Source organism: Chroicocephalus ridibundus, chromosome 1 (assembly GCF_963924245.1).
Source record: "Chroicocephalus ridibundus chromosome 1, bChrRid1.1, whole genome shotgun sequence".
Classification (NCBI taxonomy): domain Eukaryota; kingdom Metazoa; phylum Chordata; class Aves; order Charadriiformes; family Laridae; genus Chroicocephalus; species Chroicocephalus ridibundus.
Genome location: NC_086284.1, coordinates 148,100,113 through 148,126,337, shown reverse-complemented (window position 1 = coordinate 148,126,337; position 26,225 = coordinate 148,100,113). Strand labels below are relative to the sequence as shown.

General features: G+C 40.6%; 1 protein-coding gene across 6 annotated transcripts in view; it reads left to right on the top strand.

Moving 5' to 3' along the window:
* SOX5 (SRY-box transcription factor 5) overlaps positions 1–26,225 on the top strand; it is a 656,088-nt gene that overhangs the window by 144,373 nt on the left and 485,490 nt on the right. For 4 of the 6 annotated variants that reach the window (XM_063358090.1, XM_063358046.1, XM_063358063.1 and 1 more), the window contains exon 2: positions 20,916–21,002. The exons of the other annotated variants lie outside the window; for them this stretch is intronic. The gene's annotated coding sequence lies outside the window, so the exon portion shown is untranslated. The remainder of the gene's footprint in view (positions 1–20,915; positions 21,003–26,225) is intronic. 6 annotated transcript variants of the gene reach the window in all.

Genomic DNA, 26,225 nt, shown 5'->3' with positions numbered 1-26,225 from the left:
AGTTGTAATTTGCATGCAAATTCTGAAGAAATGGTTGTAAGCTTTGTTTTGTATTTTCCTACTATCTGAACTGTGTTTGTTCTGTGCTTTTGGCCAACTCCAATGAAATTGGTGCCTTAAGTCATGTCCCTTTGTCGTCTGTAGTATTTCTGCCGCTGTGTACTTATGAGCGTTGCTGGGTTTTATATGGGATTTTTGCTTATTTTTATTTTGGTTTACCAATGACTGGTTCCCAACGCTATTTACTGTCTAACATCTAATCTCTCTTGAAAGATCTGCACTGTACCATGTGTACTTTCATTTTAATTTTGTTCTTCTGAATACTTTTCACTTAAGTTTTGTTACTATGGGAGCTGAACTTTAAAAGTAGAAGAGTAATTTAAGGATAAGACCTTTTTAATAATCTGAATAATTTGTGGCATTTGACAAATATATAGATGTATAGTCTGGGATTTTTAAGACTGGTTGGAGTATTTGAGACTTTATTAATTTGAATCCAAGCTGTATGATTAAATGTCCTAGCTATCTTGGAAATTTTCAGCCATAATTATACGATTTTAATGAATTTGTTGCTCTTGAAAATGTTGAGTTGACAGCTGCTCAGGATGAAATCCTGGATAGTTGCAGCACATGATAGGTAGGGGATTGCAGAGCTCTGAGTGTGCCGTGCATTACTCAGTGCTCTCTCAAAACAAAGTGGAAGATCACTCTGTAAATGAGCGGCTGAGCCTTCCATTCCTGTCAACAGAGCAACTAGACTTTATTTTGTGGACAGCTGGCTAGTAGCAAATACTTTACATCTTCCTCTTATTTCTGGTCAGAGTGTGTCAGTGCATGTCAGTCCGCCAGGATGGTTGTCACAGCCCTCAGCACAGGAGGAGGAATGGAGAAGTTTTGGGCACTGACAGTGGCAGTGACAGTACTCTTGAGTCTGTATTGAGGGAATGTATTAATCTCTCTTTTGGGTGTCAAGATTTAGCGCCTCTTATGTATTTTGATGAGCATTGAATAGGAGATTTTTATCCGTAGTGGCTTGTTGCATTTAGATATCATTTATTATGAACTAGATACTGACACTGAATATTATCTGACTTCTCTGAAAGCCAACCCCTCTTGAGTGAATGTGGTGGTTGACAAGTAAATAATAGTGTACGGTGCCCTATGAACGTGTTTTAACCTGCACCGCATAAGTTTTCTTAGGCTTGATGCATGTATTTAAAGAGTGTAGTATGCAAGACATGTAAGGATGGAAAAGTTTGTTTATGCATTCAGTGATTTCTTCTTGGGCAAAATTCATGTTGATATCACTCTACACACCATTTTATTATACTGCCTCTGGTACAAAGGGGTATGTAATCTGAAGTTTTGGGGGTGGACTTTTTTCAAAGAAAAGCCACTAAGGCCAGCACTTTTGTCCCCTTTCATGTCTTGTGAAGCCTGTGTGATTTCTAACCCTTTATTTCTTTTTTCTAGGCTATTCATGTTTGCTGTCGGGCAGGGCAAATCAATCTTTTCTAAGTACTCTTTAATCATAAATCTAGATGTATTAAGCTTGCTATTACCTAGCCAGTGGTAGTCAGAAACAGAAAAAGGCAGGGGGGAATATCTAGTCAGTATGGCTGAACTGTGATTGGGATCACGGGGCTTCTTGCTCTGTGCACCTTGACTCTTGACTGCAGTGATGCTTTTGGTTTTGTTGGTAAACTGCTTTTTTTTGTTGTTTTAAAATTTTTTTTAAAAGCGGTTACTTTAGTATTCTGTCTAATTAATGTGCTTTGCAATGTCTGTTTTCTGTGCTCTGAATGTTCATTTCCCTTAGCTTTTATTTCCCCTCTGGTTTTCAATAAATCTTGGTGCACCTTTGTATCCTGCCGTCTTTTCTGCTGTTTTTCCCTAGAGTGTTAATTCCCACCCCCTGAATATCTGTAAAATCAGCATTTTATTTTTTCCCTCCCGAGCAGCTATTGCCATCAGCTGTTATAAAATAATGGCTTTAGATGTGTCCCTTATAGTACATTGACCCCGCTGCCTGATTTATCATTAATTTCCTCAGATTTGTTCCAGGCTTGAACTAATTCCTTCCCCCCAGGGTCTTGAGTTAAAAACCAGGCTGAAACCCACTTCCTTGTTCTTTTGTACCTGGGACATTAATCATATTGCCACCAGCATCCCTGGCATGTGGAGGCATCCCACTATGGTTAAAGATATTATGAATGTCTTCCATTGGCTACTGTTACAACAACATTCAAGCTTCTTAAACTTATTTCTCAGCTTGTCTTACTAGTTTATATCTTGCATTTCTGACCCCTCAATGCCCACACTCTTATTTAGTGAAAAAGTAGTATTTGTCTCCCCCAGGTTCTTGCCCAGTTGCTTTACAGAATCACAGGTAGGGGACTATCGGAGATCATCTAGTCCAACCCCCCTGCCAAAGCAGGTTCACCCAGAGCAAGTTGGACAGGAATGCATCCAGGTGGGTTTTGAATGTCTCCAAAGGGGACTCCACAACGTCTCTGGGTGGCCTATTCCAGTGCTCTGTCACTCTCAAAGTAAAGAAGTTTTTCCTCATGCTGAGATGGAATTTCCTGTGTTCCAGTTTGTGCCCATTGCCCCTTGTCCTGTTGCTGGGCACCACTGAAAAGAGTCTGGCCTCATCCTTCTGACACCCACCCTTCAGATATTTATAAGCATTGATGAGATCTCCTCTCAGCCTTCTTCAAGCTAAACAGACTCAGGTCTCTCAGCCTGTCCTCATAAGAGAGGTGCTCCAGTCCCCTGATCATCTTCGTAGCCCTCGGCTGGACTCTCTCCTTGTCTGTCTTGAACTGGGGAGCCCAGAACTGGATGCTGCTTCATGCAGTTAAAAGAGGGTGTGCTGACAGTCTGGGCAGAGAAGATATGGCCATACGCAGTAGAACTTGGGCTCCACCTAACAGTGTAGGAATATTTGTAGATTATGGTTTTGAGGCTTGTAAGAGGATAATCTCATGAGTCCTGTGACATGATCAGTCAGTGGAAATTACTGTGTTTTCGGTTGTAAGTTTTCTTCATTTGAATGTATTGGTCTTAGTGGGATGTGTTTGGAACTAGTAAGAAGAAGACATGGTCCCCAGCAAGGCAGTGGACAATATTTGCTTGGCCCCACTGAGCATAAGACACATAGATGTTGGTGTGTTCACTGCAGGATTGTTGGGAATGGAGGTAAAGGAACGTTAAGACTTGTGACCAATCACAGTGACATCTTCTCCTAAGTTACCTTTTCTAGGCACAGTGAAAGCTATGTTACCTCTTGCAACCTAAAATCATAAATATCAACTAGTCCTTTGGAGATAATTTCCGTGCCAGGGCCCATTTGTTAATGTCCTGTTCCTTAAAATTGCAATCAGCTCTTTCTAGGAAAAGGACTGAAAAGGTTGCTGTGCAGGAACCTGTTCCTTTGTAACTAAGGCTCATCCATACCCTCTATTATTTTCCTGTTGCTGCAGTGCAGCCTGGCAAGCAGTTCCAAACTGCTGCTTAAGATATGACTGCAAATGTGGTGTACCCATGTATCTCCATTTCAAGACAACAGGAACTGTCAGTGCTTGCTCCTTCTGAAAATTAACACCCCAGAAAACTAAATCCACCCTGACCCATTACAAATTTTAGAGCTCCTTATATTAAAAAAGAAAAAAAAGCTATTTTGACAATGTGAAACTCCTGATACTGAATTGCTTGATTTGGAATTGCTTTGTACAGCTGCTGGAGTGGTTTAGTAACCTTTGATCATATAAATAAAGTACATGACCATCTATGTATATGAAGCAAAGAATAACAAAATGTATGCTCTGTGTTGCTTCTCATTTGCAAACCTGATATAACTAAATTCAATTGTAATCTACAAGGATCCACAGGCACATCAGCCGGCAGAGCCAATATGAAACAACAATACAGACAAATAAACATTTTGGAAGGAAAACATCAAGTCCTTACTCATTGCAATGTTTATTGAATTGGAGACTTCAAACACTGGGGCTGTAGCATAGCATACACCTTGCTCCTTGCCTCTGCCCTGTGTCAGAAGGACATGCTGCTTCCGATGCCTGGAATAAATTTGCCCAAGACCAAAGTACATCTTGGAAGTTTTGTTTCTTGCGGGGATATGTGTATCAAGACTCCATTTCTGAGGCAGAAGAAGCTACAAACAGTATGTTGTAGTATGGTTAACAAATGATATCGAGAGCTGTAGGAAAGTCATATTGCCACATTTTCAGGTCTCCATGCCAGACTGGGGGCATATGTTGGGGTAAGATGTTGCTAATAATCCCTTTGCACTCATCCCTGCTATCCTTGGTTGGTTATGCCTGAAGTCTCAAATACCTGGAGACATTTTCTAGTAATATTAGGCCAGGTTTTGGGTTGGGTTTTTTTAAGTGCCTAACCTGAAAAAAAAAAAATCTGATTTATAAATGTTAGGATGAAAATAAAATACATCCTGATGGTTTTGTTTTACTTCAGGCATTAAGTCAGAAGCAGTGCTTATACCAGCTTTCCTCAGAAACAGGAGGGATAGAGACCGAATGAAAATGTAATGCAAGCTGAATTCTCATGTATTCACAGATGTCTAGGAGGTGGAGCTTTAAGAGAAGTGCAGATGCAATGGCTTGTGTGCTAACAACCTCAACAACAGCTTTGTAGTGTGTATGGTGGTACCAACTATCGGTGTGTGATAAAGCTGCCAAAGTGATGGCAGACACTTAGCCATATACTAGCTGTCCTTAAGTGTCACTAATACCCTGACTGACCCTACTTGGGCTAACTTACCCTGTGCTGCTGAGCTCCATGTTGTGGAGCATCTTTTGGCTACAGGGCAGATGGACCTGTTTTGGTGTTTGTGTAGTTTTTTGAGAATTTTTTGTGGTTTTGTGTTTTTATTTTTAAATATATCTAGCAGTTTTTTATGCCACTTACCACCACGGACTCCTGCCTTTCCGAGCTTGTGGCTGACAATACCAAGCAAGTTGTGTGCTGCGAGCAGCATCTTGTGTTGTGGCCCCTGTGGGCCAGGAGGGTCGCTGCTGGTGGTGAAGCGTGGTTGCTGTGGGTGATCTCAGATCTTGCAGTTGACATCTCACCTTCAGCTCCCTGGTTGGGGATCACTGCACTGAAGCCACGACAAGGTGTGTGATGGTAGTATGGAAACCACATGCTGTGGTTACAGCATTTTTGGCAAGGAACCAGTATTTCATCTGTCCTTTATGGATCATCTTTCAATTGCTGCTAGCAGGAGGGATGCAATGGGCAGCAGCCGTATAATGATGGAACAGCACACACAATATTTCTACTACAGGAAAATATCCCAAAATGCTCTGTTACTACCAAATCTTTCAGGCAAATGGGTCATTTGAGGTTTTGGAGGGCTGGGTAGCTGTTTCCTCTCTTCCTCTTCTCTGTATTTTATGAAATGCTTCTCTGTATTATATGAAATGCTTCCCATTTCATCTGAGCTTGTGGGAGCACCCATGGTCAGGTATTGGAGCCTCTGGGCTCTCCCCTTCCTCATCGCGGTTGCCTGTTTTCTCTCCTGGAAGCCTCACCCATCACGTTTCTGCTTTGAAACAGTTGTCTCCTGGGCAGACGAAGGAGTGCAGTGCTGCCAGCTTGCTTGTCGCCCCTCCTGGCCATCCATGCTGTCGCAGACACCTTGCAGAGCGTGGGGAGAGGTGTGGGTGGCACAGTGCCGAGCCCGGCCAGCTCTGAGGCCGGGTGCCTGAAGCAGGACCAGGCTGCATTGGGCAGAATGGCTCAGGGCAAGCTGCGGGAACAGTATTTTGGACCCTGTGGTGGTACCAGCACCTAATAATTTTGGCGTTGTTTGGGACTGTGTAAATTTAGAATTAGCCTTACTGCAGAGTCTGCGCTGCAAAGAGGAATTTACAAATAACTTCAAGGAGGGGAAAGTCTACTGGAAAGCTGCAGTTTCTGCCTATTTTGGTTAACTGATTCAGCCTTTCGAGGTCATTTAGGGTGGATTGATATGTTCTCATTCTCCGTATGTGCGGCAGTGCAAGGATCCTGCAGATTGCAATAAACGGGGAAAGGGAAGGAGCAGATTGTCCTACCGGAAAGTAAAAGACTCTTTCAGGATTGTGTAGGTTGTGTAATTTGAAGATCAACATTGCTTATGGTGAACAGATGGAGAGGATGATTAGAAGCTACAAGTGCCCTCCTGTGCTATAGGCCCAATGTCAGATAAACTACCTCTACAGAAAATTATCACTTTCTGAAATTCTAGGACAACTGTAGGTTGCATTCTATGAAATTGAGAGAGAAAACTGGTGTGAGGAGGAGGAAAGGATCTAGACTGTTAACTGTGTGAGACTGCAAACTGCCTCTTGGGAAGCTTAGATTCAAGGTGGTTTTAGTGCCTGTGAGTGCTCAGCATTGTTTTTATAAAACTGTGCAAGAGGAAATTCCCATTATTTCAGTCCTGGAGTTTACTGTGGCTATCATTAGTACAAACCAGGGTGATTTTTTTCCCTCAGTGAGGGGATGCTCACCTGCCTCAGAGGTCTAACAGCTGTGTTTATTGTACGCAAGAGCACGCATGCTAAAATCTGACCAAATGATGCATCTTGTCACGTATGGCTGTGGCGAAAGCTGTAGACCAGTGTATATATGTTGTAACATACTGTTAGCATTTAAGGTTGTTTGTGTGAGGTTTGTTCTTTTGTTTTGAAACACGTATTTAAGGTATCATCTCATGAATTACAATGTTGTAAAGCAACGGATAGTGCTTGGGCTAGAAATGGTGGATATGCACTGAGTTGACACATCTTCTCCTGGCTGGGAATGAAGCATCTGGCAAAACTACCTGTGTGTCACAAGGATCACAGTTAAAATTGATACTGTGAGAACTGGGAGGGCAAACAATGGCAGGCTGGAAAATTCCATAATTGGGTACATGCTAGTGTCCGACCAGAGCCTGGCTGACAAAACAGTCAGTGTTTCGTAAGAAAGCACAGAAAAGTTCTGCCAGTTCCTTAAGGGCTGTGATGAAAGTTCTGCTCAGTAGGTAGAAAAAGCACTGAAATCAGAAGAGGGAAAGAAAAAGGTGTATTTTACCAAGGACAAACCAAACTGAACTACAACATGTAAAAAGGAAGAGTTTGCTCATACTCGTGGTTAAATCAATGGGAGTTATGACAGTGAGTTAGGAGGAAAGATGATCAAAGCTCTTCATCCACCTTTCTAGCACCAATGGAGAGTGGTCCTTTCTCCAGCCCTAGAAGCCAAAGTCTCCTCGGGGCACACACAGCAGGCTGAAGAGCTGTGTGTAGCACAGAGCCGAATGCGATGTCTGCCTTAATCCTAGCTTCTTAAAATGCCAGGGAGTGGTCACCTCTGCAGGCTCTTCTTAACAGAAGAGCCTCTGTTCAGGACCCAGGGCGAGAGCTCCACGTATTTGTGCACGTGTGCTCTGATCCACAAATGGCCCATACACAGTAGATGCTATTTAAAATGTTTTTTAGCAGTGGGTAAGAAGCTGGAAGTGTTGACACATATTCCGTGTACTTAAAAGTAAAAGGTAAAAGAACATTTTACCTGCTGGCACCCCTGAGCAGCATATTCTTGATGGTGGTAAATATAATGGCAAGAATATGCTGTACAAAGGGAAAAGGGCAATGGCCAGAATAAGTCTGTGTATTGTTCTACTTTTGCAGTTTAGGTATGTGTGTTCATGTGTGTAAACACACCTTACAGAATCAGAATATGCAGCAATATGGAAGATTTTACAGACGTGTATATGATGTATGGTATTACATACAGAAACTGTTTGTTAAATGAATGCTAAGATTGTCAAGTCAGGCACTCAAAGCGTAGGAAATGCCAGAATTAGATTTGTCTGCACAACCTTAATTCAACCCCTTTGTGCATATGCATTATGATACAGTCTTTAATTACATGATCACATATCAGACCACTGAAGTGATGGTGCTGACAGAATGAGAAGATATTCAATATTATTTTTTTAATCCCTATTGTTCGTGTGGCCCTGTGGCAGGCATATTCTGCACACATTCAAACCCCATCTTAAAATCAGCAATTCTATAATATTATTCGTATAATAAATACATGTGAAAATTAATAACTTCCTATGGACTTCTCTGTGAAGTTTATCAGTAAATCATCTGTTTATTGTAAAGATGTTAATTGATCTCACAACATCTGTCTTGTTGGTATTGTATCCCTTTTACAGGTGGGGGAAAAGTTTTTGAAGGGGAAGTAAACAGCCCAATTCACTCAAATCTTAGCTATGTAACTACAGTCGACCTAAATCCTGGCAGCAATCCAGTTCATTTAAGTCTGCCTGATTTTGTATATTTATTTGTCTGGGGGGGTTCCTGGACCACCTGAAAGTGTTTGAACCCACATACCCCAGAGGAGTGCCCATGCCACCCACCTGGCTTAGGGGAACCCTGAGGGAAACCATTTTCTACCCTTCTTCCAAAGTGAAGCTGCTGTGCAGCCAGGAGGCAAGGGCCATGTGGCAAGCCAGGCACCAAGCTGGCCTGGCGGTAGGCTGGTAGAGGGATTGGGCTTTCATTTGAGTGACTGACCCCAGGTAGATACAGGCACTTAGCCTTTTCTGGTAGTTTCCCATGATAACTGGAGAGAAGGTATCTAGCTTAAGCAGAAAGGATGCTGTTGGGAGGCCTCTGTTAAGTCAGTGGAGAGAAAGAAATGCCCCCTTCTGTCTCCGTTCGACGTGTGGGGAAGCTAACGGCTGTGACAGGCTTCTAAATGCATCTGGGTCAGATCTGACTTTTCAAAGTGTTGTTTTCACTTTATTATAACTGTTTGTATCTTTAAAATATAGCATCAGTTGACTGCAAAATATGGCATACGCAAGTACATGTTCAGGTGTACCAGGTCAGAAAGTGGGGCATGTACAACTAAGGGTTTCCTGCAAAGATTTTGGATTCCTGCAAAAGTTGTCCTTTTGCTTGCAAATCTCTTCTGCCTTCAATTCTCAGGTTCCGGTACCTAAAATGAATGAGTTAATGGTCCTGCAAGCAACTTTGTCTTTTAAATATGCAACTCATGTTCATTCCCAGAGCTGGCTCTTCTTGGGTGATATCCTTCTAGAAAAAATTGGAATGTGATCGTGTAATTAGAGTATTGCGTATGCGCAAAGACTAAATCTTAGCTCATGCTTTCAATGGCTAAATTAGGAATGATTGTACAATCTTAAGTATAGTATTTTGTAATTAAGTATAGTATTTTGTTGAATGCTCACTTTTATTGGGCCTTTTTTAACCAGAGAATTTTTGTTACGTAAAGCTGAAAAATAACATATTACCCTGTAGAGCTCCGCTGCCCTTTCCCACTCACTTAGGTCACCAGAGGGCTGTTACTTACAGATACTCAGTAGAGAGCACTGCCACCTGAGCTGGTGGAGTAATTGCTGGTGGTAGTAGTAGGCTATTACTGCTGCAACCACTGGCCACTAAGAGGTGTTTCTGCTAGTAGTTGTGAACAGCAGCAGATGGGTTGATTCAGTGAGAAGTCCAGCAGTTAACTCCAGGTTGTGGGGGTAGTGTCCTCTGGCAGCGTTGATGCATTCTCCTGGGTACTCTAACTTACTTTTATCTTTCTCATCTTCACCTGTGCTTCTTGCTCCTCTGCTCCTGTCAGACCCTGTTGCTCCTTTTTTCTCAGTGCTGCTTTTCTGTGCTCTAGGTCTTTTTATTGAGTCAGGCGGCTTCGTCTGTCTTTACAATTTGGAAGCAAGCAGAGGGGTGTGAGCTTTCACTGTCTTGCTAGTGCTTTCCGGTGCTAATTCCTGGGAGCTTTCTGATGACTCAGAAGAGCCACTGGGGGAGAAACTTGTGAGGCCTTTGGGGTGAAGGAGGTTGGCATGATAGGGGTGGCATGCAGAGCTGTGTAAGGATGGAGCACACCCAATGTACCAAGCTCTTCAGTCTGTTGTGCTGATTTTCAGAGGGTCTTTTCTGCTTATGTGCAAACTGAGAGCCCCCTCTTCCCCAGACTTGGACAGCGTTCAGGTGGCTGGTAGCAAAGGGCAAGTCACAAGGGTCACATTCCCCCAGGCACATTTCAAGGTCATCCAGAAATGATTTAAGCTAAGTCACTTGACAGCCAGGGTGACCTGAGAAAAGATCTGTGGCTCAGGTCATGAATGGTAATGCATTTGGCCATAGCAGTTCAGTTTTTCAATTTTTTTTTTTCACAGTTTTGGTGGCATTTGGCTGCAGCAATTGTTTTCTTGTAGATAATATATATATATATATATATATATATATATAAAAATAACATTAGGCCAACCACAATGAGGAGTGTGTCATTTCTGGTGAAGTGGTGGTAAAGGTTTGACCAGCAGTGGTGCGCTTCCTGCTGATACTTAGAGCAGATGTCTGGGGACGCAGGCAAACTACGTAAGAGAGGCTTTACAGCATAGGTTGGAGAGAATTCTGTTCTCTGAAGAGGACTAGTGCAGAGGTTTAGTGAATTACTCTGAAATTTACTTTGCCTTTTACTATGGCACTGCTGGTGCTGCCTGGTTGCGTGTACTGCCAAAGTAAGAAATACTGCTTTGCATTCAAGAAGCAGATTTTCATGGTTGCATCTGAAAAAATTGTCATATCTGAAAAAAGCAACATTATCAGCAATACCGATTTTCAAAAATAATTTGTATTAAACTATTATAACTCAAGTTTGGGGTATGTAAGGTGCAGACATATTTGGAGGTTCTAGTCAGCCTGTTGTATTGGTGATTATATACTGCAAGGAGGGATGAGGATTTGCTGCTTTGCCAGTTTTAATAGAGGCGAGGTAACTAATTCGATTCTGGATACTCTCATCATGAGTTGCTTGAAGGTGTTCAAATTTGCTTATGAAATAGTCCCTTCTGAGCTAAGGAGATGGAAATGAGACACTAAAAGGCTTTCTTGAAGTGCTTCCATGTTTCTCAGCTCAGAACATCACATTTGATATTAATATTAGGTACTGAGGCAAAGTCATCAGGTAGAAAAGGGAGGAAATGTAGAAATAGTAATTTTCTTGTGTGTTTCCTCAGGATGCTATTTTGAGGCTTTAAAAAAAAATCATGCTTTGCTGATGAGGCTGCTGTAAATCGGGGAAGTGGCAGATGTAATTTAAGTCCCAGGGCCCTGCCCTAGAAGAGGTCCAATACTGGCAGCATACATATTGCTTATATGAAAGCGAACAGATGGATACATTTGGTCAATTCTGCCGGGTTCATATGGAAACCTTCAGAATTTTTCTTACTATTTTGAGTGGAATACTTAAATCTGTTATCTGCTGAGAGCCTGTACTTGCCTGGGATGGGTGCTTTTGTAGCTTTGAGCAGGGAGCATTGCCTTACTGTAGATGTCTTCAGATCAGATATGTTTATCTGACTGATGGAAGTCTCCCCCGATCCCGCTCTCCCCCCCATACTCCCGGACCAATTCAGCTGCTGGAGGAGTGAGCTGGATTTTTTTCAGCTTCTGTGGCATGAGAACTGTCAGCTGAGTCTTAATCATGGAGTTATTACTGGTAGTGAAAATGCAGGAAAGAGAAGAAATCCATCTTGCTTTTCAGACACTAGATTGATTGCAGAGGCACGCTTTGGTTATTGTTGGGGTGGGGTGGGGAGAGGAAGGAGGAGATGGGCAGAACAAAAACATCGTATTTTCTTTAATTAAGAAAACCACTAATTTTCTGATACTAATTCATGCTAAATTCTTGCTGACAGTTTTTGATGTTTCCCAATTCAAAACAACTGAAAGCAATCAAGTGAAGGGAGAAGAATGGAGAATCAAAGAGGAGGGGTGTAGCTGTATTAGAAGAACACAGCTTGAAGTGTTAATACTTTGTCTGGGGGGGGAAAAAGGTGGGATTAATCTGTAATGCCTGAAATTAGACTGTTTTGAATGTCCTCATAGGTTAGTGTGTGTGCACATGTGTGCATGTGTGTAATCATCTAATAATGTATGTTATCTATCACATCAAGGAAAAAATTGATGTCTGACTAAATAATTCTAAAAGCCCATCACGCAGCTGTGCCAGCATCTGTATTGTCATCTAGTGTATAGCATATAAAAATATATACATCAAGCATTAGACACTATCAATGACAGCTCTGTTCAGTATTAAAGTTCTTAAAGAAACTCACTGTTGTGTTTGGAAGTATGTAAGAAATAGGATACTTTTATCAGCAAGTTTTAGCTTTAAAGCTTTCCAGGAAAGCTGTAAACAAAGCAGAAAGAAAAATGAATTCTCTGCTATTAAAAGCATGCTTCTATGAAGATTGCAGTTGTGCGAGTACTGATTTCTTTCTTTTTTAAAGAAAAAAATTTCTTTGAACCATTAGCGACAATAACTTCCATTGAAAATGGAGGTTAGATAGGAAGAGTAGGAGCCAAGCTTATTGGGAGAGAGAAAGAGGGCTGCTTGAATTTGACCAAATAATTTCTTCTCTATTCCCATCTCATCCTCCTGAGCTGCATACTTCTCACAAAAACAACTCCACCCACTGTTACAGAAAATGGCCATTCTTGGTATCTTCTCTGGAGGTTTTGTTTTGATAGTGCTAGTTTTGGGGATTAACATGAATAGCCCTATCAGAGTTTGTTAAGACATGGTACCAATACAGAAAGATCCACGTATACTATTTAAAATACACTTGTTAACAGAGATTTAACTGTCATTTCATTCTCCACTGTTCATCACATTCACACATGTGGGATGGGCATTAACAGATTGAGCTACATCTTTTCATTTCAATTCTGCAGCAGTGTCTCTTTGCAGGAATATTTTATGTAGTAATAATTTTCTTCCTATTACAGGTTTTCTAACTATGTTAATGGCAGTAGACTGGCCACAGAGACATTCGTGAGAGCTACCTTTGCAGTGACATTTAAACAATTTATTTGATCTTGCTTTAGCATACCTGCTCATGCCTTTTTTACTCTGTTGTCGACCTTAGGAGAACTTTGTGTATAATCATGGGTCTTTCAATCACATTTAACATAACAAAATGGTATGCAAATTTCTGTGACATGTCATTTCTGAACTCTGGGATTTGCAGTGTATATGCTATCAGGCGGATGCCCCTTGACTGCATGGGCATGTTTGAGAAGCAGCTGCCCAGCAGCTCTGAGGCCAGTTGCAGAAGACAGCATGTCTTAGCCAAGGATGCTCTCTCTTACAGGCATGCAATTGTTGGATATGCCTTGACTTACCCAAAGCAGGAGGTGCTATCAATTTCCATTTTTTGTGTGTACGATAATGGGAAAAGCAGAGCAGAGAAGGATTGATGACAAGGGGGAAGTTCTGTATATCTCACATTTACCATGTTGTATTGGTCATCTACTTGTCATTTAGAGAAACTGAAAGTTGTGGATTTGTGGCTGAAATGTGCTACTGGTGTGGGGAGTGCTCTGGGCTAAAAGCCTAAAATGAGGACTTTTGCTTTGTGAGGGCGTATCTTGTCCTGTGCTTGATGTAGCTTTTCCCACACTGGACCACGTGTAAGAGCACGCTTAGGATGAGAATGGTTAAAACCAATTACCACTGGCACTATAGTTGTTAACGCTTGTATCAGTTTCTATCAGAATCAAAAGTCATAATGTAAAGTGGTGTTATAAAACCATCCAAGCCAAAACCCAGGAAACTGAAAGGCAAGAAATTAACTGAATTAATTGGCAAAAAATATATTTATCAGCTTGTTGATTTTTAGCATGATTAATGGAAAAGAATTCTGTGAAATTTTCATTTGGTGACAGCGGATTGGGTGGGAAAAACATAGGGTCACTGCTGAATGTTTACATTGACAGGAACATTCCCATTTATTAAAAATAAAAACCTTGGACACTAACATCATAGAAATGTAAGTGGGTTACCTGCTGTATTATGTCCTCTATCTGGGAAACACTTGAAGCATGTGATTAATCTCTTCAATTTCTGTTGAAATAATGTTTTTAAAAACCAAAAGATAACCCACATGTTTTAAGTTTGGCTTTTTCATAAACGTTTGTAGAATGAGGTGCAACTTACTCTGCAGGCTATATTTCATGCCCTTCCATTTCCCAATCCCGGTCATGAAAACAGAGTTATTGCCTTAGAAAGTTCTGTGAAAAGAAAGCTGGTTGCTTGGATGGGTCATACGGCTGGCCTTAGCATGTGTTTGTGCACAATGTGTTGTTACTGCATTACTGAACTGGATTCTTTGTCCACATGTAACAGCCTGCCTACAAATGATAATAATCACAGTACGTGTCATGCTCAGTTCCCTATAGCACTGAAGATCCCCTGTTGAAGGGGAAAATTCAAAGCAATCATCAGGTCTCCTAAAATTGTCAGTTTTGGTTTCCATGTTCATACCAATTTAGTGTCTGGGTCTGATTTTTCCATTATCCTGCATCTTACATACAACTATGGTTTGCTGTCGGAAATGAGTAGTCCAAGGATAAGACAAGGGAAAATCAAGCTTTCTGTCCTTGGGGTAAAGGAAATTATAATGTAGTTCAAGTTTCTCAAGTGACAACATTCATTAGGCTGTTACTACAGACATCTGTACATAGGCACAGATAAGTTGGTATTTTCTGGGCACTTTCAGTAATAAAATCCTAAATCAGTGTTTACAGAAGACGTTTAAGTTTTTTTCAGGGATTCCTTCACATGTAGCTTTTCTTTAAAAATCTTTGACGGAAACGTGAAATCACAGAAAGCTAAACCGAGGGTCCACTATGAATTTCCTCAGACTTCCTTCTCCTTTTGCCTCCTTCCGTTGAATGTGTGTGCGGGTCCTGCTTAACGTGTACTCAACCCGCGTGTTGTACACTTCTGGGTGCTCCCATCAGAGGTCTGCGTTAGTACCAGCCCCACTGTTGCTGTGCAAAGAGCACCTCAGCCATCTCTCTATTGAAAAGAAATAAACCCCAGAGCTGAAGATAGAAGTGTGGGGAGGGAAGAGATAGTCCTTTCCATTTATTTATTTATTTCCTTACACGATTTTTGTTTTCCTTTTTTGGTTTAGTTTTATTTGTTTGGGCAAGTTTCTTGCCATTTACCTTTGCATTTGCATTTCCTATTGATTGGCAATTTTTAAACTGTTTATTGTGCTCTTTTGTTTAGCTGTTCAAGAGCTAAAACAAAAGCCACCAGGCCCTGTGAGGGACACATTTGCATGCGGCGAGCGTTGCCCGAGGAAAAAGTAATTGCTAATGCATATTTATGTGGCACAAATTTGCCATTTGTTTATGCATAAAATTATCAATAGTGCAGGGCGGCCCAGCCGTAGAAAATGGTGACCTTTTTAGCTTAATAAATAGAAATCAGCTGTTATTGTGAAGAGATCAGCCATTTATTCTGTGTTGAGGGACACTGTCGGGAAAATGTAGATTGGTGCCGGCAATATCATTAAATGGAAGGCCAGTGACCCTTTCGGTATAGTCTATTATACTTTATCTAATAGGGGATAAATGACTCTGGTTGGCAAATAGATTAAAAAAAAAAAAAAGATAAAAAAACCCCACCCCTCCAGACTTCTCTTATTCCTCAGCCATATGAACAGGTAGACACTGAGGAGATAATCCTGCACAAGCCAGCTAGTATTTTTCTAGCAGAAAAGTGACTTTAAAAACAACCAACAACAACAAAAACCCCAACAGAACCCCAACTCAACCCCGAAACCCACTCTCTTTAGACTAGTTTTGACTGTTTTGAAAAAACAACCAGAGCCAGCCTATGATTCTTTCTAGTTCATATCATCAAAAGCAATGTTCTGAAAGCACCATACATGGATCAGATTTTGGCTTGTGAAATGAGAACTCATAGTTTGAAAGTAGGAGGTACGGTCTTTTCTGAAGACAACAGGTTTCCAGGAACAGTTATGCTTTTTTCTCATATGCATTTAATTTTTAAAGAGTGGATAAAAATTTGCCCAATTATACCCCAAGATAGTGAAGATCTCATCTGCAGATTGGTTACGCAGGAGATGTAGCAGCACAGTTTTCTTTATGCTTCTCCACTCATTCATCTCAACCTTAGTGGGCAGGCTTAAGACTTGAAGAGTTAAAAACTAACAACCGTAAGCCTCAGGAAGTTCTTGTGAAAATGAAAGTACATGCAGAAAACCTCATGTTTCTGTGTTTCTGTCATCCTGTTCTCTATAGTGCACTGCACCGTGTATAACTGGAAGCAGCTTTAACCACCCCACAGGTGAAATGTGGAGAGATGTGAGTCACAGTGACTGTAAATGGTTGCGTTTTCTGTGCACGCTGTGTGGTGAGCTGGGCATTTGATTTTTATCCCTGAGAAAGATCCAGCAGATGTTTGTGATGGCAGTGTTTTATTTCGCAAAGGCTATGTTAGATTATGAGATAGCCTTCTCTGCATTCCCGGCCCAGTTAGGTGATATGAGATCCCACCCATCACCACCCAGGACTGCCCACCTTCAGAAGATGGAGGCTGGCCTTTGCCCACTTTTCCCTTGTGCCTTCAGAAAATCCTGCTGTTATTCTATGCTGGGGAAGGGCTGATCAGAGTGATTTTCACAGTGGGATCAAGTGTACCCTTAGCAAGTTTGCTGATGACACCAAGCTGAGTGGTGCAGTTGACACACCTGAGGGACAGGATGCCGTCAAAAGGGACCTGAACAGGCTTGAGAAGTGGGCCTGTGTGAACTTCATGAGATTCAACAAGGCCAAGTGCAGAGTCCTGCACCTGGGTCAGGGCATCCCCCCCTCCCCCCTGCTATCAATACAGGCTGGGGGATGAAAGGATTGAGAGCAGCCCTGCTGAGAAGGACTTGCGGAGATACTGGTGGATGAAAAGCTAGATATGAGCTGACGATGTGCCTACTGCATCCTGGGCTACATCAAAAGAAGCGTGGCCAGCAGGTCGAGGGAGGTGATTCTGCCCTTCTACTTTGCTCTTGTGAGACCCCACATGGAGTACTGCATCCGGCTCTGGAGCCCTCAGCACAAGAAGGACATGGACCTGTTGGAGCGGGTCTAGAGGAGGGCCAAGAAGATGATCAGAGGTCTGGAGCACCTCTCCTGTGAGGACAGGCTGAGCAAGTTGGGGTTGTTAGCCTGGAGAAGAGGAGGCTCCGGGGAGACCTTATTGTGTCCTTTCAGTACCTAAAGGGGGCCTACAGGAAAGATGGGGATGTTTACCAGGGCCTGTTGCAATAGGACAAGGGGTAATAGCTTTCAACTAAAAGAGGATAGCTTTAGACTAGATATTGTGAAGAAATTCTTTGAGGGTGGTGAGATGCTGGAACAGGTTACCCAAAGAGGTGGCAGATGTGCCATCACTGTAAATATTCAAGGTCAGGTTGGATGGGGCTGTGAGCAACCTGATCTAGTTGAAGATGTCCCTACTGACTAGATGACCTTTGGGGGTCCCTTCTAACCCAAACTATTCCGTGATTCTATGAGACTGTGATTTTGGGGGCTTTGCTCTGTTTGCTTTCTAAAAAAAAACTATCACAAGCTAATGTCATCATCACAGAAAAGACAACACGATGTTTGTCACTGAGTGATGTCTTCCTGGTGGCCCCAGTAAAGACGCAAAGGATTGAACAGGACAAAGGGACTTGCAGATTGCATCAGTGGAAGCCTCCTTCCGGCAGGGTTGTGTGGAGGTTGTGGTCAGAAGCAAAACTTCTGTCTTGAAGGCTGTTGATCTGTTTTCACCACTATTAAAATTCAGGGAAAGGTTTTCTTTTTAAAAAAACAAACAAACAAATCCAAATTAGTAAAATATAATACAATACATAAAACATAGTATAGGGTATATTATACAGTATATGATATATTACTCTGTATGATAATGTTGTAGAAGTCTTTGTAAGAATGCGTGCTCCAGTTTGAGACTTCTTCATACCTAAAATTTTCTCTCATATTGGGACAGTTTTTGGAAAGGGTTTCTTCAGTCTCCTGCCTCCTGCTTGTGCTTTTCCATGCATTTAACTTCTGCGCACAGAGCTATTGCCTGCTTCTGGAATGCTGCCCTTGCAGTCCTCCCAAATAATGGTCCCCAAACTGTGTTGCTGTAGAAACAAAAACATTGTAGGACATGTTATGGAAATAGAGAGAAAGTAAAAAAATTAGCTAAAAGTATAAATTCGCTTAGGTACATCCTATGGAAACCATAGTTAAGACCAAAATTGAATTTAATTGCAGAGTAGGGTCTTGGTTTCTTCACATGGCAGTAGATGCTTTTTTGGCTGATCCTGTCACTCCACTCAAGACCACAATTTCTGAAGTCTCTATTAATGTTTGGGGATTGCCTCATCTTCTCATTAATAAACAAAAATTGTAATTAGGTGGTATTTTACCTGTATAAACAGATTTTTATTTTTATTTCAACAAATGAATTAAGCTTTGCTTATTCCAAGCAGGTTTGATTTTTTTTCCAAAGTGTCTTTTCTCATACAGATATCTACAGCTCTGTTCCTGGAAAAAAAAATATCTTCCTTAGCCTCAATTTTGTTTTTCATTTTCTAACAGTCATAAAACAACCCTTTTGATATGTACTGTTTGACACCAACGAGAAAGTTTTATGTAGGTAAAATTAACACTTAGAAAATGATTAAGCTTATTGTGTGGGAATAAACTGAGGGCCACACTGTTGTAAATTAACCTGGATCCAGCTGAGATTGTAGCTCAGGATATTATTATTATTTTTACAGCTGTTGTTGTTGTTATTATGCTTTCTTGTTGTAACTGTACCTGTTTAGATGCCCAGGCCTGGTTGTGAAAGACACTGTGCTAAGTACATAGAAATGGAAAACGAGACTTCTTCAAAAAAATCTAGAAATACCTAGGTTTATGGAAAACCACAAACGTTTCCTAAATAGGAGTGGTTAAGGTTCTAGGTTGCTGGGAAAGACAAAAACACGGGGATGAATATTTGTTTACTGCAAACAAGTGTTACAGGCCTGATCATCCTCTGACCTGTCTTCATTGTCCCGGGATCTCATCCTCAGCAGGAGTGAGTGGAGTGGGGCTTGTTTTTTCCTCAGCTCTTGGTGTGTGTCTGCTGTATTAATAATGTGTTGGTTAGGGAAGGAAGATGAAGAACAAATCTTATGTTGAGCTTGTTAGTTGATGAATGTTTAATAAGATATACACTCTGTCACAATTGCTTAACGCAATTTATAGTTTCTGGTTCTTTGACATGCTGGTAACCAGGTAGTCTGAAAGTTCCCGCAGATCTTGACTTTTTTTTTTTTTTTTAAAGGAAATTTTGATGACGTATCCTCACTGAAGACTGACTTTTTTTTTTCCCCTTCAACATAGCTTTATTTGAAAAGCCCACAGAGATATTAATCTTACTAAGAGCAGAACCTCATGTTTGCGGAAATTTCTATACAAAACATAGAGAATGCACTTCTGTTTGCTCATCTGATCAAAAATAATATAGGAGGTGGAGGTTTATCTTCACAAAGTTTGCCTGCATGCAGAGCTCAGTATGAACCAGGGATGGTTGCCTTTTAAAACCTCGTGCACCAACCTGCTCTTGGTGGTAGTCTTTTTATGTGCTGCTGCTTCTCACAGAGCGCTCTCAGAGCTTTAGGACTGGCAAAGTAATTCCATCAAGTTAAACCAGTAGAAAAGTGCCTGGTTTTATATAATGAGGTTGCTGATTGCAGAATTTGGTTGGGTGCATGTTTTGGAGTTTAAAAATTAAATAAAATAAATTCCTAATTATTTTTATTCATATGTGCATTTCATACTACAAATAATTTGTTTCAGTTAGACTAGATTGATATTAATAACACAGCTTAGGGATGCAAAACCTGACTGAAAGGACAGCCGCTTCGCACCTGAAATGGTGAGGGCTTGTGTGAATTCGATGCGTCACGTCACAACTATGGTCTCAGATTTGCTTATGCAACTGTGTTCATGCGATCCAGCTAAATAACTGAGTATTTATGTTATCAAATTACTGCTTTGATGTGCACTTGGGAGTCACATAGAACTTATTTTCCCAGTTTTGCAGCCAGGTAAACTGAGGCACAAAGCTGGTAATGGGGCGCCTATGGCTAGGCAGGACCAGCTAGGTCAAACAACACGGTTGTGCTCTTCCATGCAACAGTGTCATGGGCCTCTGCAGAGGGGTCGCAGCTCCTGCCTCATGCGTCCAACATGTTGACACCTTGTGCCACAAAACACTTCTTCCCCCCTCTACCAACAGACTGAAGACTTTGGGACACAACGTCAGCAGCCACAGCTTTTGAACTGTGGAGGACGTGGTGGGATTTGGGCAGTCATGCTGTCTAATGTTAGTCGTTGAAGTTTTGGGCTTTGGCATCCCTGGGGGAGATGCCACTCCGTCACCTGTGCAGGAAGCTCAGGTGCAGCTTGGAGAGCCTTGAGGCAGGGGTCTAAGTCACGGAGTAAGCGTGTGAGTAACCCTGCTGCTCGCAGGGTGACAGCTGAGAGCAGAGGCAAATGCAGAGGGCTTCTTGCTCCCAGTGACGTACTCGCACCACTAACCATACAAAAAAAGAATCAGTGAGTGTAGGTTAGCTGCTTAAACACTCAAGAGAAACAGGAATATATAGCCATATCTTTCTTCTAGTTCAGTCTTCTTATTGATTTATCATGATAAGAGGCACCACTTTAGTTCTAATAATGTCTACTTTTATTTTCTTTCCTTTTTTTTTTTTTTTTTTGCTATTACATATTTCTGTGGCAGCTTTTCCATGTGATATGTTTTGGGTCACACATTAATTTACACCAGCCTCTGTTCTGCAAAAAAGAGTTCATGAACTAAAGGAAAAGAAACGGGGAGGAGGATGTCTAGCAGAGCCCAGGCTTTTGTTTCATGTTTTGGATGTATTTTCTTTTTAGAATAAAATTGTTGATATGCATTTGCTTTTATTTTTCTAGCCTTCCTCTTGCTGATGACCGGGTTCCTGTTTGATCCTGTTTACAAGCTTACGAAGATTGAAAATAACCCCAACTCCTCTGCATTGGGTAGGAAAACAAAATCATATAAAGACATACGGCAATTACTCTGGAGGGCTAGCAATATGGAAGAGTGTGGTATGAAGGAAGAGCTTATGGAGAAAAAGGAGAAGGTTACTAGGTTACCACAAAAGACATTAGTGTACACAATTTTTCTCACCCACTCTTTTGGACTGGGGAGGAGGGGGAGGAGTAGGCATATATCAGCAAGTAAATAAGGATATTCTCCAGCGTGTGTGTTCCTGGTGTCAACGTTTTAAGTTTATCTATACTTTCTGTTACTCATTCAAGCTGCTTTGCAGTTCTATTTCAATCTATTCAAAACCCCCAAAAAGATAACTGTAAAAGATTTTTGGGTTTGGTTTGTGTTTTTTTTTAAATTTACTGTCAAGATAAAGAAATTTCCCTAAATTACTATAAACTTGTGGATATATGTGCAATATTTTAGTAGTATTGATGTGTAAGTATATATATCCCAAGTACTAAATTTTTACAAATACTTTATAGAATGACATTTCTTGCAGTTAGCGATAGTGGATGGGGAGCAATCTGGTTAAAAGTTGTTGTTGGCCTGACAGGAGACTCAGATGCAGGTAATTCCCAATATGTCTGCTCTATCCTGTAGTAGTCTTTGTACTTAACCTCATTGCTGTGAACAGTAAATGTTTGCAGAATTAAGGTTTCAAAGACAAGCACCTCCTTTTGGTAGTGTGGTTTTTGTCTTGTTATTGTGGATCTTAGGAAGAGTTAAATACGTCAAATGCTGTTGAGTGTGATGAGTTTGTCCTAGGGTTAGGCTTCACCTAGCTCGACTAGGTTTCTATCATAGTCATTTATTCTGGTATAATTAGTGCCTTTGCAAGGGTAGTGGCAATTGTCACATCAGGATTAGAAATGTAGCCACAGTGACAGGTAACACCTATGTCTAGTTTTCATGGGTGGAAATGATCAAAAGGTGTGGAAGGCAGTAGAGAGCCAGGGCCGGTGTAACTGAGGATTTAGGGCCAACTCTCAGATGAAACCCTGGGACAGCCTTCTTGATTTCAGTATGATTTTTGTCCACATGCAGAGGGCTATTCCACTGTTCTTTTGGGAAAAAAATTCTAAGTAAGTCTGAAAGCAGGATTATATGATTGAATGATAATAGTCTGGTGTAAATAAGTGCTCTTCTGCTTTGTAGTGGGGCCTTAGACATGCATATAAGATGACAAGTCGAAGTCATGGTATTTTAAAATGATTCATTCAGATACAAAAAAGTTTTATGATTCACTTTTCTCTTTCTAACTGCCAGAAGTCAGTTTTGACATTCTTTTATTTTTTCCTCTTCTAAGTAAGCTTATCAAAGAAGAAATCACTAATTTACCAGCCAGCGCTTAATAATCAAGGAAGTGAAACTTCTAATTTAGAGAAAAAAAGAAATCCTTTGCTGAGCTGCTGAATGATTTTTAAATAATGAAAGCTTACCATGTACTGGGCAACTTATTTCTTTTTTTTTTTTTTTTTTTTTCTTTTAAGGCTCTCATTCTGAGAGGGGTCACTAGCCTTTGAGAATTGAGCCACTTTGTTGACAAATCTGTCCTCTAAATTGAACAGCGTTAATTAGAACTTTATGCTGCAGATTCTTACTTTTTAATGTGGGTGGTGGTATCAACAAAAATGTCTAATGAATTTGATTGAAGATGATTTTAAAAGGTCTGCCACCTGTAGATAAAAATGTGCATTACTACACATGGTAATTATCAAGACTGAAGGCCATGACATGATCCATTGACCTTTTGAAATCAAAACACTTACTGTAAATAAAAAAAGGCACAGATTTGTCCATCTATGTTAATATAGGACATGTCTGTATATTCAACTGTATCAATACACTGTAATATATCTAGGGGGGGCAAATACTTTGGATTAGGTTAGACCCAAGTTTCCCATCTTCTTCTCTACAGGCTTGTAAAGCTCTCGCTATTTTTGTATGTGTTGAGGGATCTTTTTTTGATCTAATGAAATAGATGGCTAAAAATATTCAGGTGTCTGAGACAGCAGCAAAAATTCTCTGAGCCACCCTAAAAAAATAAACTAGTTTTCTACATGCAGGATGAAAAAGAAAGTGTACGGGAACAGATTTCAGCTTCAGGCTTTCTATAGGGGCATTTGCAGTAATGGAGGGGAGCAATAATCCAGCAACTATCATTGTAAAAATTATGAAAAGCACTTTGATGGTCCTTCTTAAAGTCAGTTCACTAAACAGGGGCCAAAGCAGAAGCCTGAAAGGCAACTCATAGTTTGCTGTTAAAAACCTCGGCCCCTTGCTGCTATTTGCAGCTGAGGACGAGTGCTTCTGCATACGGTAATGGTGAGAAAAACTAAAGGGAAATAAAGGATGCGAATGAAAGATTTTCTGTTTTCATGTGAGTACTTGGAACACCAAGCAAGCGAAGAAGCAGCAATTTTAGCTAAGCTAATGTAATAGAAGACCATTGCACCCAAACTGTCTCAGCAGAACTTCCTGCATAATTAGATTGTAAATCTTCTCAACTGAGGAAGTTTTGCCCAGGGTCAGATTGTCTAAGTAATAATCCATTCTACATAAATTAGAAGATTTGAACTGCTGGGATACATTATTACATTAGTTTTGTTTTTTATTCCTAATATAACTAAGGAGAACAAATGCAACAATTCTTTTTCTTTTCTTCTTTTTAATTATGTTATGTCTCTTTAGCTTTCGATTACCTCAGAAGGCCTTTCCTGTAGGTTTTTGGATTTTTCCTGAGCAATGATGATGAAGTTGCCATCTAGGCAAATTAATACATTTTTAATATACTTTAGAAAGTGATACCACAGAATCCTTTGGCCACCAGATTCTGTGATATCACTTCCTTAGTGAAGCATTTAGTCAGAGATGCTGCTGCTCTTTTTGTGCTGCTGTTTTTGTGATGCTGAAGTTTTACCTCCCACTATGACCTCCCTGTTCTGCAAAGAACAGAATTGCCATCTTCAGGGTAAGAAGTAAGGGATGACAATTTACTAATAACTAATTTACAGCAAGCAGGTTTCTAAGTTTTTAATTAAATTATTTTCTTTGAGGAAAAACAAGATTGTGGGTACTTGATGTGCATATACAGCTATATGTAAAAGTGAAAGGGGTAAATCCTGAGGGTAAATCCAATTTCAATCGGCATTGAAATTTCAGTGTTTGATCTGCTCGAAAGAAATTAAAGTTCGCAGTGTAGCACAGGTTAATTTGTATGGGCTTGTTGTCAGGGTTGGGGTTTTTTTGTTTGTTTTGTTTTTTGTTTTTTTTTTTTTTGTTCTACATTTGATTTGCACTCTGAAATGGAGGAGTGGCCAGCTTTTCAGGAGAGCCTTTGGGACTTAAATCTTTTGGACTGGACTCTCGGGATGTCTGTGTATACTCTGCTGATGCTAAAAACCAAGAGAGAGGAGATTGGAGGGGCTTGCAGAAGTGCTCACAATGCTGCGGGCTCCCTGTTCCTGGGGCTACTTTGGGCATGCGCCAACCCCACGGTCTCTGTTAGGTGCACGTGTTAAAGATCTAGACCTGCACAGCTGTAGTAACTGGTGGCAGGATTGCAAAACCAACTCGATCTAGCTCTGTGATGGGTTGTCTTTTTCTTCCTGTTGTATGTGCAAGTGTTGAGAAAAATGTAATATGAGGAATAGGTTGGCTTCTGTCGGTAATGATGTCTTTAAATATCTGTCTGGTCTTTCTGAAAATTCATATGTATATTGTGGTAATTTTTTTTTTGGAAAAAGGAGGAGGAAGCTCTCTGGGCTGGGGGAGGTATTGAACTCCTTATTTCCCATCTACTTCTTTAAAAAATGGAATAGATAACTTTGTATTTTCAAATTCAAGAGTATTTTGATTACTTGATGCCAGTTCGGTGAGCTCAGCTGCCTAATGAGGCTGTGGTCAGCCTACTCTGCAGAGCGCTGGCAGATGAAGGCAAAGCATAAGTTTTGGTGGAGACAGCAAGTGCTCTCAGAGGTCCTGGAAACGGGGGTACTGCCAGACTCAAGGATGTGTGGTCACCCTTCTCTCAACTGCTGCAAGCAGCAGACTTCAATAGCTTATTTTTTTTTTTCTTTATTGCTGTGAGACACCAATGGATGTGAAAAAAGAATAAGACTAGAGAACATGGGGGGTAAAAAAAAGATCTGTGAAAGCCTTTTGAAACTGGTATTTTGGGGAAGCACCAAAGTATTCAGGTTGCCCTTGAAAACGTACAAGAGCATTGGAACTCAAAAGTTAAAACATTATTTTTTACTTTCACTTAAAATCCAAATTTACTGTCATTGCTGCCATTATAATCTTTATAAAATTACTTTTACGTACTTAAAATTTTCATTATTATTATTAGTTATTTAACAGCAAGTAGCTGTGTCTTTTCTCAGGAACATCAGATATAAAGAAAATCAGAAATCAGACCTCAAGACTACTTTTGAGGCAGAAATAATCCAACCATTATTTCTGGTGTAAAAGGTTTGTGAATAGCATCATTTGCCTAGAAGCTGTTTTCCAACCTAATAACTCCTGGAATAATGACCTAAAACTGTTTCCAAGAGGATTAAGGCCCATATAACTATTAGGAAGTATAAATTTTTGAAAAAGCTTCTTTCTGATTGGCGGAGAGGTGAGTTCTGATTTAGGTTAAAGCTGCTTGCTTAGGAGAATCAGTTTCAATTTCTCTGAAGTCAGAAGTGTTGAAGTAATCCTCTGGAGAAGCACTGTCTAAGTTTCTTTTTTTTCTCTTTCTTTATATAGATAATATATTTGTGTATATATAGATATTACTTATTGCTATAATGACCTCGAAGATGGTCATTTAACTGGGTGTTTAATCCGTTCGGGAGGGGTTTTTTAATCTTCTGCTTTAGTTTGCCTTGGGCAAAAACCATTCAAAATGGGCTGAGATCGCAGATGAATGCTTAGCTTGTTGGTTAATCATCACTTGAACGCTCTTCATTGGAGAGACTTCAGAACAGAGAATTTATTATCTCTAATGATATTGGTGTGTTTTTAAGGTTGTGCACATGTATGCACTTTACTCTTGTTAATTGCCTTTTTTATTTTTTTAGCTAGTGTGAACTGTAAAGGGGAGGGAGGAGAAAACGTGGGCTCAGGATGACTTGGGAATATCCGCTGTACACGGGGGTCAGGCATTAAGGGTTAGAGGAATGCATGCATTTGCAGCTGAATCTGTTTGATAAAGAGCT